We start from the raw sequence: 15,850 nt of genomic DNA, 5'->3' as shown, positions 1-15,850 counted from the left end.
TCAAACAAGTGAAGAATTGAGAGGGTACGAAGAATGTGAGGATTCCTCACATTCTTCGTACCCTTGTGAATTTTTTAGTATTTTTGGATTTGGATTTCTCCGGAAATCATTTCACCACCTCCTAAGTGTAATGAACCTATTTAAACAATATCCAAGCCATATGAAGTCCCAAAAAAATTTAAAAACTTCAAACAAGGGGAGAATTGGGAGGGTACGAAGAATGTGAGGATTCCTCACATTCTTCGTACCCTTGTGAAATTTTTAGTATTTTTGGATTTGGATTTTTCCAGAAATCATTTCACCACCTCCTAAATGTAATGAACCTAATTAAACAATATGCAAGCCATATGAAGTCCCAAAAAATTTTTAAAACTTCAAAGAAGTAGAGAATTAGGAGGGTACGAAGAATGTGAGGATTCCTCACATTCTTCGTACCATTGTGAATTTTTTAGTATTTTTGGATTTGGATTTTTTCGGATATCATTTGACCACTTTCTAAGTGTAACGAACCTATTTAAACAACATCCAAGCCATATGATGTCCCAAAAAATTTTAAAAACTCCAAAGAAGTGGAGAATTGGTAGAATACGAAGAATGTGAGGGTTCCTCACATACTTCGTACCCTTGTGAAATTTTTAGTATTTTTGGATTTGGATTTTTCCGGAAATCATTTCACCACTTCCTAGGTGTAATGAACCTATTTAAACAATATGCAAGTCATATAAAGTCCCAAAAAATTTTCAAAACTTCAAACAAGTGGAGAATTGGGAGGGTACAAAGAATGTGAGGATTCCTCACATACTTCGTACCCTTGTGAATTTTTTAGTATTTTTGGACTTAGATTTTTTCGGAAATCATTTTACCACCTCCTAAGTATAATGGACCTATTTAATTTATATCCAAGTAATATGAAGTCTTAAAAAAATTTTAAAAACTTGAAACAAGTGAAGAATTGAGAGGGGTACGAAGAATGTGAGGATTCCTCACATTCTTCGTATCCTTGTGAATTTTTTAGTATTTTTGGATTTGGATTTTTCCGGAAATCATTTCACCACCTCCTAACTGTAATGAACCTATTTAAACAATATCCAAGCCATATGAAGTCCCAAAAAAATTTACAAACTTCCAACAAGGGGAGAATTGGGAGGGTACGAAGAATGTGAGGATTCCTCACATTCTTTGTACCCTTATGAATTTTTTAGGATTTTTGGATTTTGATTTTTTCGGATATCATTTGACCACCTCCTAAGTGTAACAAACCTATTTAAACAACATCCAAGCCATATGATGTCCCAAAAAATTTTAAAAACTCCAAAGAAGTGGAGAATTTGGAGGGTACGAAGAATGTGAGGATTCCTCGCATTCTTCGTACCCTTTTGAATTTTTTAGTATTTTTGGATTTAGATTTTTTTGGATATCATTTGACCACCTTCTAAGTGTAACGAACCTATTTAAACAACATCCAAGCCATATGATGTCCCAAAAAATTTTAAAAACTCCAAAGAAGTGGAGAATTGGGAGGGTACGAAGAATGTGAGGATTCCTCACATTCTTCGTACCCTTGTGAATTTTTTAGTATTTTTGGATTTGGATTTTTTTGGATATCATTTGACCACCATCTAAGTGTAACGAACCTATTTAAACAACATCCAAGCCATATGATGTCCCAAAAAATTTTCAAAACTCCAAAGAAGTGGAGAATTGGGAGGGTACGAAGAATGTGAGAATTTCTCACATTCTTCGTACCCTTGTGAAATTTTTAATATTTTTGGATTTGGATTTTTCCGGAAATCATTTCACCACTTCCTAAGTGTAATGAACCTATTTAAACAATATGCAAGTCATATAAAGTCCCAAAAAATTTTCAAAACTTCAAACAAGTGGAGAATTGGGAGGGTACGAAGAATGTAAGGATTCTTCACATACTTCGTACTCTTGTGAATTTTTTAGTATTTTTGGATTTAGATTTTTTCAGAAATCATTTGACCACCTCCTAAGTATAATGGACCTATTTAATTTATATCCAAGTAATATGAAGTCTAAAAAAAAATTTTAAAAACTTCAAACAAACGAAGAATTGAGAGGATACGAAGAATGTGAGGATTCCTCACATTCTTCGTACCCTTGTGAATTTTTTAGTATTTTTGGATTTGGATTTTTCCGGAAATCATTTCACCACCTCTTAAGTGTAATGAACCTATTTAAACAATATCCAAGCCATATGAAGTCCCAAAAAAATTTAAAAACTTCAAACAAGAGGAGAATTGGGAGGGTACGAAGAATGTGAGGATTCCTCACATACTTCGTACCCTTGTGATTTTTTTAGTATTTTTGGACTTAGATTTTTTCGGAAATCATTTGACCACCTCCTAAGTATAATGGACCTATTTAATTTACATCCAAGTAATATGAAGTCTAAAAAAATTTTAAAAACTTGAAACAAGTGAAGAATTGAGAGGGTACGAAGAATGTGAGGATTCCTCACATTCTTCGTACCATTGTGAATTTTTTAGTATTTTTGGATTTGGATTTTTTTGGATATCATTTGACCACCTTCTAAGTGTAACGAACCTATTTAAACAACATCCAAGCCATATGATGTCCCAAAAAATTTTAAAAACTCCAAAGAAGTGGAGAATTGGTAGAATACGAAGAATGTGAGGATTCCTCACATACTTCGTACCCTTGTGAAATTTTTAGTATTTTTGGATTTGGATTTTTCCGGAAATCATTTCACCACCTCCTAAATGAAATGAACCTAATTAAACAATATGCAAGCCATATGAAGTCCCAAAAAAATTTTAAAACTTCAAAGAAGTGGAGAATTGGGAGGGTATGAAGAATGTGAGGATTCCTCACATACTTCGTACCCTTGTGAATTTTTTAGTATTTTTGGATTTATATTTTTTCGGAAATTATTTCACCACCTTCTGAGTGTAATGAACCTATTTAAACTATATCCAAGTTATATGAAGTCCCAAAATTTTTTAAAAGTATCAAAGAAGTAGGGAAATGAGAGGGTACAAAGAATGTGAGGATTCCTCACATTCTTCGTACCCTTCCTAATTTTTTAGTATTTTTGAAGTATGATTTTTTCGAGCATCATTTGAACACCCCTTGAGTGTAATGAATGTATTTAAACAATATCAAAGTCATATGAAGTCCCAAAAAATTTTAAAAGTATCAAAGAAGTGAAGAAATGAGAGGGTACGAAGAATGTGAGTACCCTTCCTAATTTTTTAGTATTTTCGGATTTTGAATATTTTCAAGCATCATTTGAACACCTCCTACGTCTAATAAACCTATTTAAACAATATCCAAGTTATATGAAGTCCCAAAATTTATTAAAAGTATCGAAGAAGTGGTTAAATGAGAGGGTACGAAGAATGTGAGGAATTTAATTTTTTAGTATTTTTGAAGTATGATTTTTGCGGGCATCATTTGAATACCCCTTGAGTGTAATGGACTCATTGAAACAATATCCAAGCCAGAAGAGGTTTTACCTAATCACATTCCCAAAAAAACTACTTTCTAATAAGTGGAGAACAATCTATGCATGAATCCAACACTTTAACATCTTATTTCATTATCTATGAAGCGGTCGACCGGTTAAATGCTACCGGTTGGCCTATTTTCTCAGCCGGTATACACTGCTATTTCTTATGATGAAGCATCAAAATCTATAGGTGGTAAATGAGAAATTCAAATGTAATTCAATATCCCTTAGTTTTATTTAATGGATTAAAAGTGGTAAATTGATTGATTAGTATGAATTTGGAACGATAGTAACACATTTGAATATAATTAAAAATCTATAAATGATAAATGAGAAATTGAAATGTAATTCAATATCCTTTAGTTTGAATTTAATGAGTTAAAAGTGGTAAATTGATTTATTGGTTTGAATTCGGAACCATAGTGACACATTTGAGTATAATTAAAAACTTATAGATGGTAAATGGGAAATTGAAATGTAATTCAATATCCCCTAGTTTGAATTTAATTATTTAAAAGTGGTAAATTTATTGATTTATATGAATTTCAAACTATAGTCTCATATTTGAATATAAATAATTAGTTATAACTATTTAATCGGGAATCTAAATGTTATTCAATATCCCCTATTTTCTATTTAATTAATATAAAATGATTAATTGATTGATTTATATTAATTTCAAACTATAGTTGCACATGTGGATATAATTAATGGAAGATGCCATAAAATTTATTCATTTATGTGAATTTTGAACTATAGTTCTTAATAGGAAAATTTTAATTTGGACTCATGCTTTCCCTTCATTCCCTTAATTTCCTATCTATGTAAGTGCAAAACCACCAGTGTTTGCCAGTAGAGGAATTTTCTCAACCGGTAGAGGAATTTTCTCAACCGGTAGAGGAATTTCCTCAACCGGTAGAGGAATTTCTTCAACCGATAGACAAAATTTCTCAACCACTACTGGTCGACCGGTTTAATGCTACCGGTTGGCCATATTCTCAACCGGTAGTCACTGCCATTTTTTTTCCCTAAAGCACAAAATGTGGGCAGTAGCTACCGGTAGCAAAAAAAAATGTAGCCGGTTCCTTTGTTGGTTGACTGGAATAGGATTTTCCTTTTGCTGTCATTTAGCTTTGTGATCCGGTCATGATGCAATTAGATGATACAATTGCGATTCTCCATATTGCAATGGAACTGGTTCATTTGATGGTCGACCGGAATGGGACTTTCCTTTTGTTTTCATTTAGCTATGTCATATGGCGATGATGCATTTATGCATAAATACTAAATAGTAATAAGTAAGATTGAGTCATACTCATAATTCATTCTTGTTTACTAGGAATTTTCTATTTCTAATTGGTTTTTATTTCATTCAAATTTCCAATACTCTAAAAGTTCTTAGAGATATATAGTTTATACTTTTACAAACATTATTTTGTATTTACTACTCCTTTTTTATAGTAAATATTTTTTTAATTATTTTATGAATTGACAATACTTTTAATAAGGATAATTAAGAAATATTTTTTGAAGGTAAATATTAACAATTTGATAATTTAGAAAATAAAAATGAAATTAATTTGATCAAATCACCAAAATATTTAAAGTAAAAATAAAGTAATAAATTTTAAGTCAATAATAAAAAAATGATGGAACTAAAAGTTAATTTAAACCATTAAATAATAAGTATTAAATTTTATAAAATGTCATCTTAATAAACTCACTTAATAGCTTGATGACTTAATTTAAGTGTTTAACCACACTAAATATTTTGGGTAAAATAATTTAATGTTAAAATTTAGGGTAAATAAGCTAAAATAAATAATCTTTTCTAGATGGTGTAAGGGGAAAAGAGATTTGTCTCTACTCCTGCATTAGACATACACATTTGATAAGATCACTTCCATCTTGTATACATCCAATTAATTTAGGGTATGTGGGAATGAGAATGATAAATCAATTTCATTTCTTATTTATTATTAAATTTGGATTATAATTAAAAATGAAAAATTCATTCTTATAGAAGAGTCTATTTGATTGTGTGATATAAAATTGTTCCTATAAAAATTGTTCCCAAAATTTATAACCGTTTTGAGATTAATTTTTTAGAAACAGTTTTTAAAAAAAAAAGTGAATAGAGAGTGATTTTTATAAAATTAATTTAAAATAATATATAGAAATAATTTATTAATTTTAAATTAATTTTTTTTATCCTATTTCACTTTCCTTTGACTTTTCTTTTTTACTTTCTTTTTCTCACATTTTTCTCAAATTTTTCAAAAACCAAACACAGTCTTAAAGGGTATATTTGATTCTTAAAAAATACTAGGAAAAAAAATATTAAAAAAATAATTTCCTCATATTTGATTTCACTATAAAAAATGTAAAAGAAAATCAAATAGAATTAAAATTAATTAAATTTTTATATATTTTTAAATTATTTAATCTTACTATAATAAAAATAAAAGGTACAATGAGCTTAAATGTATAAAAATAATTTATTAAATTTAAATTTATTTTTTATTTTCCTTTATTTTTTCTTTCCATTTTACTTTTCCTTTCTATCTTCTTTCATTCCCATTTTCCCTCAAATTTTCCTGAACCAAACATAACCAAAAGTTCAAATATATATATATATATATATATATATATATATATATATATATATATATCATAAAAGCCTTTCTTATCATTTGGCATTCTACTCTGCTTCTACAAATCATACAATCAAAAACTGTTTTTTCTCATACCTTACTTCTACTTGGAAGATTATTGAAAGGCTGACAAATTTTATCTTGAAAGATATTGTCAATTGATTGATCCTTGTGTCCAAAGTTTTTTAGTCATCCATTTTTCTTTCTTCCATCCAACATAATTTTCCATTTTTCCTGTTCTTTGAGATTCTTCCCAGTAGTTATTACACTGCTGATCCATATTTGCCACCAAGCTAGTAGCACAGATCTTAAGTTCCTAGAAGTCGACACATTTAATAGAATTGTTCCCTCAACTTTTGAGGATACAATAACAGACAGCTTAATGTTTATTGGCACCTTACAGATCATGAGATTCAACAAGCATTGAATTGATCTCAGATGAAGTCTTTATTCCTTCTTAGCATGCCTCTGGTAGAAGGCTTTGATCCTTCCAAGTCCATCTTTGAGAGAAGGTGGATCAATGGCAAAAGTTACTCAAAGCCAGTTCTTCATTCCCACAGCTACACCTGCAACAAATACCCCAAAATGATTAGACCCACTTCGTTTTTGCAATCCAATATACAAGCAACTAAAACTAAAGTAGGGTTGCAACTCCGATGGGTTCAGTCCGGTTGATAGCGAACGCAAACCTAACCTGAATTAAAAAAACAATTAATCTAAGTCCAATCCAACTCGCCCTTTAATATAAGGTTCTCAACCTTATTTTTCTAAGCTCAAAATGAGTTTTGAGTTATACAGAATAACATGCATTATAAATATTATAAAAATATCAAATCGGTCTAGAGTTAGGCTTTGGTTATTGGATCACTAACCCATGTCTAACCCAAAATGAGTTAGGTTGAAAAAAATTGACTCAAGTCTGTCCAAACATCAAGTTGGGTCGGAGCATCCTAAGCTAACCAAGGTTGCTTGCTACTTACCTGTAAGGTAAACCACTGATTCCTCTTTAGACAGCTTCATACAGAACTCTACATCATCATCAATGTCTTCCAATATAGACAGGTTCAGCTTGACCTGCAAAGAAACCGTAATTAACAATAATCATCTCAATATTCTGAAGTGCAAAATATATCATGTTTTCTTTCTCCCTTTACCATTACAAACATGGATCCTTCCGGCTTTTGTGGGCAAGTAATGCAGGGGATATCCTTGATTCTCTCATGAATTATGTCTGCACATTCTCTAAGTATGCTAACAGTGTTTGAGAAGAAATCCTCTTTTGTTTTCTCCAGGATCTCTGGAAATGCACCCTGATAAATGAACCAAATCATTTATCAGAGTGTTCGATCTCTTTAAGAAATGAAGAACGGGAAAAAAAAATGGCATGCTCCCTTACAAACCTGAATAAAAGTTGCGGGATCAGAAGAAATATTGAGACAACTTATAATGCTCTCAACAACCTGAGATGAAAAGCAACAAAGATATAAGTTGAGTGTTTTATTACCAGGAAGTTTCCTACCTAGTCAATGTTTCCAATTCTACTACACATGGGATCATATACTGAAATTGAGTTCAAATTCATGCTTTATTACTATATTTTTCTTGGGATAGTGTCAGATTTTTCATTAAAAATTAGTAGGTTTATGTAAAGACCCACTCACTCCCATATAGATATTGTTTGCCGTAAGGCTAATGGGTCATCATTGTTTTAAAACGTGTCCACATGGTTAAAAAGAGTTCATTCATATATAGTGTCAAGAACTTCTTCCCTCATCCAATATGTGACCCCACAGTCACAATGTTCTTATTGTGTCCCATGAGATTGAAAGATCAGATAGGCAAACATCTCTTATATGGACAGATAGACATAGTCCCACACTAAGGTCATGGATTAATTCTGATACTATTTGTAATAGCCCACTCTCTTCCATATAGATATTAAGGGCTTTGAGCCCAACAAACCATCACGATTTTAAAATACATCTATATGGTTATGGGGATAAATATAATCAGGTTTCGAAACATGCTTAGAAAGTTTCTAAAAGCCTAGAAATATATGACTTTGTCTCCTCCCCCTCAACCCCTAAAAAATTGTTTTCACTGATTTTTTTCAACCTTTTTAACATAAATAAAACATTAATTTTCATAAAATTAAATTGTAAATATTTATATGAATTTTTATTTTTAAATAATATTTATTTTTACTTAAATATAAATTTCTAAAAATAAAAAATTGATAAAATAAAAAATAAAAAAGAATAGGACAAGAAAAATTCCCCGTATCCACTCCACCCCATTTATTTTTTTAGATGGGATAGGAATAGATAGAAACAAAAGAAATAAATGGAAAGAAGTTGGGATTAGGGTGATCCATCCTAAACCCACTCTACCGTCCTCCCTAAATGCAAGCCATGATTAACAAAAATAAAAGCAAAAGAAAATTAAAGAGACATCTTGCCAATATATTATCTATTTACTGTGCAGGGTTCTGCCATATAAGAACATAAAGCACAACAATAATCGACCTTTCCAAGTAGCTAAAAGCTGAAACAGTTCACTGCTTCAAAACCAAAAACATATCTGGCAAGACTTGTGTAGCAAACGTAAAAGCTGCATCTGATTAAGGACCACCCAACAATAATCAAACCTTTTGTAACCTCATAATATATTCACTTCTTAAGGTAATATATTTACCTATCACTCTTCCAGCACATTAACCAATTCGTACTCAACTAGCGAAAGATTGTTCTGCACTTTAACTACAAAGTTAGCATCCTCGGTCACTTCAACACGTCCTCATTTGTCAACTGCTAGCCTCATTGATCCCTTAAACATGTCAATCTTTGCTTTGTGCAGAATCACGGTGGCGCCCGGCTTCATCATATCAACTGCATGGTGACAAAGGTACCTCATTACTATTAATATAAAACAGCAATGCTTTGACATCTTTCATACACACAAACTCACCTAAGTGCTACTGGGATAAGGAAGCTGGGACCAAACTACATTTGTGTGAAGCCCAAGCAATGTGAGATCGAGCAAATGAAATAAAATTATAATAGTGAATCAATAGATCACTGACTTTAAGGTACCAGTTTAAAAATGTATCATTCTCAGTTTCGCCACAAGCATTATTTACAATAAAGTTAAACAGAAAGAAGGATTCCATACTTCTAAATGTATGATTAATGATAGGTAGAATATTCACAGTTTCAAGTCCTGAAAAATGTTTCCATCTCAATTAGGTAGTAGTAAGCACGGTCAAGTATCTATAGGTCAATGATGAGGGAACAATCGAAGGGAAAAAAGCTCGCAGGGGCAACAGAATGAAAATGTAATGACCAACTGAATTCGTTTAGGCTTCTGCAGGCATCTATGTTATGGTTGTTACTTAGCTTGGGGAGGGATGTACCTAAAGGAAGGCTCAATGCCTTCGTTTGAGTATATTGATTAATTAGGATCTTAATGAGACAGAGAGAGTTGCTTTTTGTGTTCTCTCTTGATTGTCTTTGCCTTTTTGTGCCCATTGTGTCCGTCCTGTGTCCTCTAATATATTTTTTTGTTGCTATATACATACGTCTTGTATTGCCTATCAAAAGAATATAAATACAATCCACCCCACATACAAATGTCTTCTATGGCAATTGTTCAAAATTGGGCATAATGCATCTATTGTCAGAGAGAGAGAGAGAGAGAGAGAGAGAGAGAGAGTTGAATAAACTTCCAAAAGCAACATGGTTAATTTATCCAAACAAGAACGTAATATAGAATCCTCAACTGTACAAGTGGATGACAGGTTGAGCTCATCTCAAATTCAAAATTCCTATCTTATCCTACAGCAGTTTTTAAGAGCATCACGCTTCAATATTTAATAAGCTAGATTACAGTAAAGCCATGTCAGGAACTTATTTTAATTGTTGAAGTAACTCAAAAAAATAAAAAGTTTTTAGAAAATAAGTCTTTGAAGATCTAGGTCCAACACTAAAAAATTGAAAGAAAAAATGAGTACCAAAATTTAGGTTCAGCCCTGCTTGGTTAGGGAAAACAAAAAAAATGCCCATAGTGTTTGCTTTTGTCAAAACTTTTTCTTTTGGTTTGGCAAGCTTGCAACAATGACCTAGATTTTTACGTCCAATGTTGATGGCTTAACTGGTAAGCAAAGGTGGCAGGTCAATGAAGAAAGGGAATATGGAATGGGCCCGAGGTGGAAAACTTTTGGTCTTTGTCATAGACTGATTGATGGTAATAACATTGTTTTTTTTTTTTTTTTTCATATATATTTATTTTATGACAAGGAATTGAACCCAAGACCTCCACAGTCCCCAATCCAAACTCTTGCCACTTGAGCCAAGCCTCAAAGGTAGTAAACATCATTGATGTTAACTTCTTCATTCACAAAAATAAGTGGTTGAAATGGCTTCTAGCAGATGTTAAATTACTGAACATTGAGTTGTTGCTTGCTTGAAAATGATGAAGGAGTTGGATTTTAAGGTGCAATTAATCAACAATGAGCCAACTAAAACTTTTAGAGCTACTTTTGTGTATATGGAATTGAAAAGGCTTGAATAGGGTCTTGAACAGCTACACGGCCGGCTATGGAGGATGAGTGAAGATGAGAGCATGGGATAAGGGTGAGAGAATAGGAGGGGAAAAGCTAAACAGCCGGCTATGGAGGGGAAGAGAGCAAATTAGGGCGGGGGAAGGGGAAAAAGGGGAGAGAGAGGGGAGAGAACTGGAGGGGGAGGTACCCGGTTTCAAATTTATTTTTTTTCCTTTTCATTTGGATGGCTGAGATTTAATCAGTTTCATCTAACGGCTGAAAAAAAATGGAGGCATGATACCTCCGGAGGCACCCTAGAATTTTCCTAAAATCTTTTCCCGATCCTCCCATGGTTTAAAACCCTTGAAGCACCTGATACGTTAAAGCAACTTGAAAAACCTGCAACTCATTCCCGCGTCTTCCTTGACATTTTTATCCAAGCTTTTTGCACCAGAATATTCTGAGCCTGAATCTCTCATAGCTACTTGCAGAAAATGAATCGCAGTTGTCCCTTTGAAACTCAGAATGATTCATTTCCCGTCTTCACTCTATATCGGACTCGTGATCATGCACAAGCCTCCTCTTTGATCTCTCTGGCTATGGTGGCAAGAGAGGAAAATGGTGCTTCAAGGGTGACAAAATTTTTATGGCAATGGATGTATGTGAAGGCATGGTGGAGAAACTAGTACGAGAAGCTTGAAAAAATGGATATGGTAGCATGGGTGATGGATATCGAAAACAAATCTCTCTAGGACGTTGAGTTTTAGATGAGCCACGCGAAGGATGGGGGTGCATGAGGAAAAGAGAGAGCCATGAGAGATAGGGAAGCAATATCCTCTTATGAGATGAACGGAAAATTGATGAGGGAGAAATTATGGGTATGAGAATGGAATGGGCCGTCGACGGTGAATATAGGGAGCGTGAAGGGTGGCGAGGCTGATGGGTTTAGCAGGTTAAGAAGGAAAAAGGGATGAGTAGATATGGTGGGGAAATGGGTTACTGGTGGCGGATATGATAGAAAAGGAAATGGGTTTGAATGATGGAAAAGGATGCAGGTAATGGGTTAGTGATATGAGGAGAGAGAAAAGATGATAATATGGGATGGGTTTGATGAGTGTACACGATACAAATGCTGGATATGGTGGTACTTGTCATTGCGCTCGAGTTCCTCTGGTCATGAAAGCTTCCTTGATGATGGAACATATTTCTTTTCTTGAAACTGGGACTGGAATAGAGGAATTGGGGAAAATAGCCTAGCCATGCCATACGTGGAGATAACCAGAATGGACTGCCATGCTGATCCATTGCAGGAAATTATGTCCGCTCAAAATCTGAACCTGATAAAGGCTGCATGAAAACTTGAGGTGTCTTTCATTGAGGCTGTGGAGATTTCCTTGGGATCAACACTCTTGGTCCTTCAAACATTGAGATGAATCCCAAACTGGAGATTTGAAACTGCATATTGTAGTGGGAAGCACCTGCCACCTCCCTAGCCACGTCTATTATCATTAGGTCCAAAACCACGAGCACCAGCACATACCACACCACCCTCATTCATGATTAATCCCATTTTTATACCCTTCTCCTCTTGAAAACTGACCCATCTCGGTATAGGAAGGCACAGAGACCAAACCAACATGATCAAGCACCATCAAGACAACCAAAGAAAGAATGACGAAGAAACATCCTCTTCATTTACATTCTCAAAAGATTATTTCAGTCAAAATGGCTGGGCCCAACGAGATAACCAACTGCAACTTTTCATGCCCAGAAACTGAGAACTTATATCTCATAATACCCTTCCTCTTCAGGCGAAAGTGGAAGATCTGATGCATGATACAGATGGGTCCCAAGAACAAAGGAATATAGCCAGAACAGAGTACACATACAAGCCTCATTTCCCATGCCCCTCAATGAGCTCGGATGTAGAATCAGTTCAAGAAAAAATTCAAAACGAGTTTTAAAACGAAAACAAAGGTGGGAATCTCACGAGAGATCTCAAAACAGGGGACATTGAAACGGGATAGAAATCAAGCAAAAGGGTGAGTATAAGCAAGCTCAAGATCCCAAAAACCGACGAAAATACCCGGTAAACACATTCAAACATCAAGATAGAATCTCATTTGATATTCAGATATCCCCATGAAAAGGGCATGAACATGGAAAAATAAATATAGCTATGGAAATCATACCTGAGTCTCCCTCTTCTGGCAATGGAGTCACCCACCTCACGGCAGCTCAAGTCCTCTAACTCTCTCTATTCTTCTCAGCTGAACCTCCCCTCTCAATCTCTAACCCCCTGGCAATGGAAGCTCTCTCCCAAAAAAAAAATCCTCACGGCAGCTGCCTCCCTCCTACAAATATCCTCTAACCGCCAGGAAAAAAAAAAAACCTCCCCCCCCCCACCCACCTCTCTGCCAGCCTCCTTACCCCCTGCAAAAAGCACCCCTTCTCCAGCCAAAACAACGCTCCCCTCTAACAGCCTCAAGATTCCCACTTTACAGTTGTCAATTTCTGATTGGTTCATCGGCTCCACTATAGTGATTCCATAGTGACCAATCCTAAAAAGACACGTGGCCTCCTAGAAAAGTGACATCCGGCCTAAATGAGCTGCAGGATAAATGACACCCAAATGGGAGTCTAGAAGGATGTTTTCATATAATATCTTTAAATTATTTTCACTTAATTTTTTTTCATAGTTTTTTAAAAAAAATGATTAAATGCATGTGTTGGATTTCTGATTTTAATTTTGTTTTTTGAGAAGTGGAGATAGGCTGTGTATGATTGATGTTCTGTGCCTGGTTTTAAGGAGAAAAAGAAATTGTGATTCTGGGATTTGGTTTGAACTATTGAATCCATGGCTTCTAAATTTGGAGATTCAATAATGCTTTATTTGGGTTTTCAGTTTCTGAGAAATCCAGCCAGCGAAATTAAAGTGATCTAATTAATCAATCTGTTCAGTCTTAAGCTTCCTGCTGGTTAAGCTTTAGTAGTTCATTCACTGTTTTCTTTGGCCGAAAGTGCTCAAATAGATAAATTTCCTTTTGCTCCATATTTTTCAGGGTTGTTCTAGCACCATTAACCAGGCAGAGATCTTGGAACAATGTTCCTCAACCACCTGCTATCTTATATTACTCTCAAAGAACCAGCAAAGGGGGTCTTCTCATAGCTGAAGCAACGGGAGTTTCCGACACTGCTCAAGGGTACTTGTAGAAGAAGTCATTTTCTGAAGTTCCATTCATTTTCTAAATGAATATAAACAAAATGTGCTCAAGCACATACTTTCTAGTGTTTTGATACCGATGTTGGCCCTTTCAATTTCGTTATTTTGTTTTCTTTTTTTGGAATTTTCCATATTTTTAGGTATCCCCATACACCGGGCATATGGACAAAAGAACAAGTTGAAGCATGGAAACCTATTGTAGATGCTGTACATGCTAAAGGCGGTATCTTTTTTTGTCAGATTTGGCATGTGGGGAGGGTTTCAAACACGGGTATGTTTTTTACTTACCATTTGGTGTAGATTTGAAAGGCATTCCTTAGCTTACAGCATATGCAAATGAATATTGAAGAGTTCGTGAATTGTTGGGATGCAGCCGACATGGAATCTTTTAGTTCCTTTTTGTTTTCAAGCTTATGTGATGGAATGAACGGATTTTATTGAGAAATAAGGTTTATTTTCTGTTTGGTTATAGCTCCTCTGATTTATCCATCCTATTAACATTTTCAAACACGGATTTCCAGCCAAACGGGCAAGCTCCAATCTCTTGTACAGACAAGCCATTGACACCCCAAATCGGAGGCAATGGCATTGATGTTGACCAGTTCTCACCTCCCCGGCGGCTAACAACAGCTGAAATCCCTCAAGTTGTAAAGGATTTTAGACTTGCTGCAAGGAACGCTATTGAAGCTGGTATGTGATATTTTCAATTAAAATAAATTTTGGTGATGGTGAACAACATTTGATCAGCCAAGTCATAGCATTGGAAGGTGCAAACCCATTGTCATGAATGCTCAGCTAAGAAAATGGCAGCCATTCCCACCATTGAATTATTGGATTTTAGTCTTATGATTTTGTGAATGAAGTCACTTCAGTTTCTTACTTCCGTTGGAACTGTTTGCCCTGAGAATTATTTAGAGCCTATGATTAACAAATATTTGAACTTCTTGTTCTGCAAAATGATTGTATTCCCTAATACTACTGCACTTGATTTGCCCCTCAATTTCTTTGATGCAATAACATTACTTGTTCAATATGTAGGTTTTGATGGAGTTGAGATCCATGGGGCTCATGGCTACCTACTTGACCAGTTCATGAAAGACCAGGTCAATGATCGAACTGATAAATATGGTGGATCCCTAGAGAACAGATGCCGGTTTGCTTTGGAAGTAGTTGAAGCTGTTGTTGATGAGATAGGGGCAGACAAAGTTGGAATAAGGCTTTCTCCATTTGCTACTTATGCAGAAGCAGGGGACTCGAATCCAAGAGCTCTAGGCCTTTACATGGGTGAATCCTTGAATAAATATGGGCTTCTCTACTGCCACATGGTTGAGCCAAGGATGAAAACACTCGGAGAAAAAAGTGAATGTGCCCATAGTCTTTTGCCCATGAGAAAAGCTTTCAATGGTACATCTGGGGGTATGACAGAGAAGATGGGAACAACGCTGTGGCAGAGAATCGCGCAGATCTTGTTGTGTATGGGCGTTGGTTCTTGGCCAACCCAGATCTTCCAAAGAGATTTGCGCTCAATGCTCCTCTCAACAAGTACAACAGAGAAACATTCTATACACCCGATCCTATTGTTGGTTATACCGATTATCCATTTCTTGAAGATACCGAGTAGATCCTCAAAGGTGTAGGATTAGAACTTGAATTATTTTTCAGTGATATAAATAGTTTCCATAGTTGTTATTTTCTTTTGTCCCTTTCAGATAGTTTCGAGTGCCACAAAGAATATAGAATTCATTGATTCAAGGACCATCCTGCATGATAATAAAGGGATTAATTCCCATAATTATGCTTATGTTGATATTTAGTTTCATGTTTAACCTAACTCTTATGACAATGCTTGACTACCGTTTAGCCTAGCATTGCATTGTATCAAGTTTTGATCATTCCAGGAGCCAAAACTTTTAGGTGATCAATTGGTGGCTTAACAA

The 15,850-nt window shown here is 34.7% G+C and overlaps 1 long non-coding RNA gene and 1 pseudogene across 2 annotated transcripts; one reads left to right on the top strand and one right to left on the bottom strand.

Annotated features, from left to right (window-relative positions):
- Nucleotides 1–15,602, top strand: part of LOC117907663 — a 39,337-nt pseudogene extending 23,735 nt beyond the window's left edge.
- Nucleotides 6,391–9,069, bottom strand: LOC117907665. Of its 2 annotated transcripts, XR_004650028.1 has the most exons (5): nt 8,845–9,069; nt 7,551–7,610; nt 7,305–7,460; nt 7,131–7,224; nt 6,391–6,716 (listed from the first exon to the last, which is right to left on the bottom strand). It is a non-coding gene; the product is annotated as an uncharacterized LOC117907665 (long non-coding RNA). The 2 variants fall into 2 exon arrangements; XR_004650029.1 differs by lacking the exon at nt 7,305–7,460.
- Nucleotides 15,603–15,850: the final 248 nt, after the last annotated feature.

Source organism: Vitis riparia, chromosome 18 (genome assembly GCF_004353265.1).
Source record: "Vitis riparia cultivar Riparia Gloire de Montpellier isolate 1030 chromosome 18, EGFV_Vit.rip_1.0, whole genome shotgun sequence".
Classification (NCBI taxonomy): domain Eukaryota; kingdom Viridiplantae; phylum Streptophyta; class Magnoliopsida; order Vitales; family Vitaceae; genus Vitis; species Vitis riparia.
Note: the sequence above shows the minus strand (reverse complement) of the source record. Positions and strands in the feature narration are given on the sequence as shown.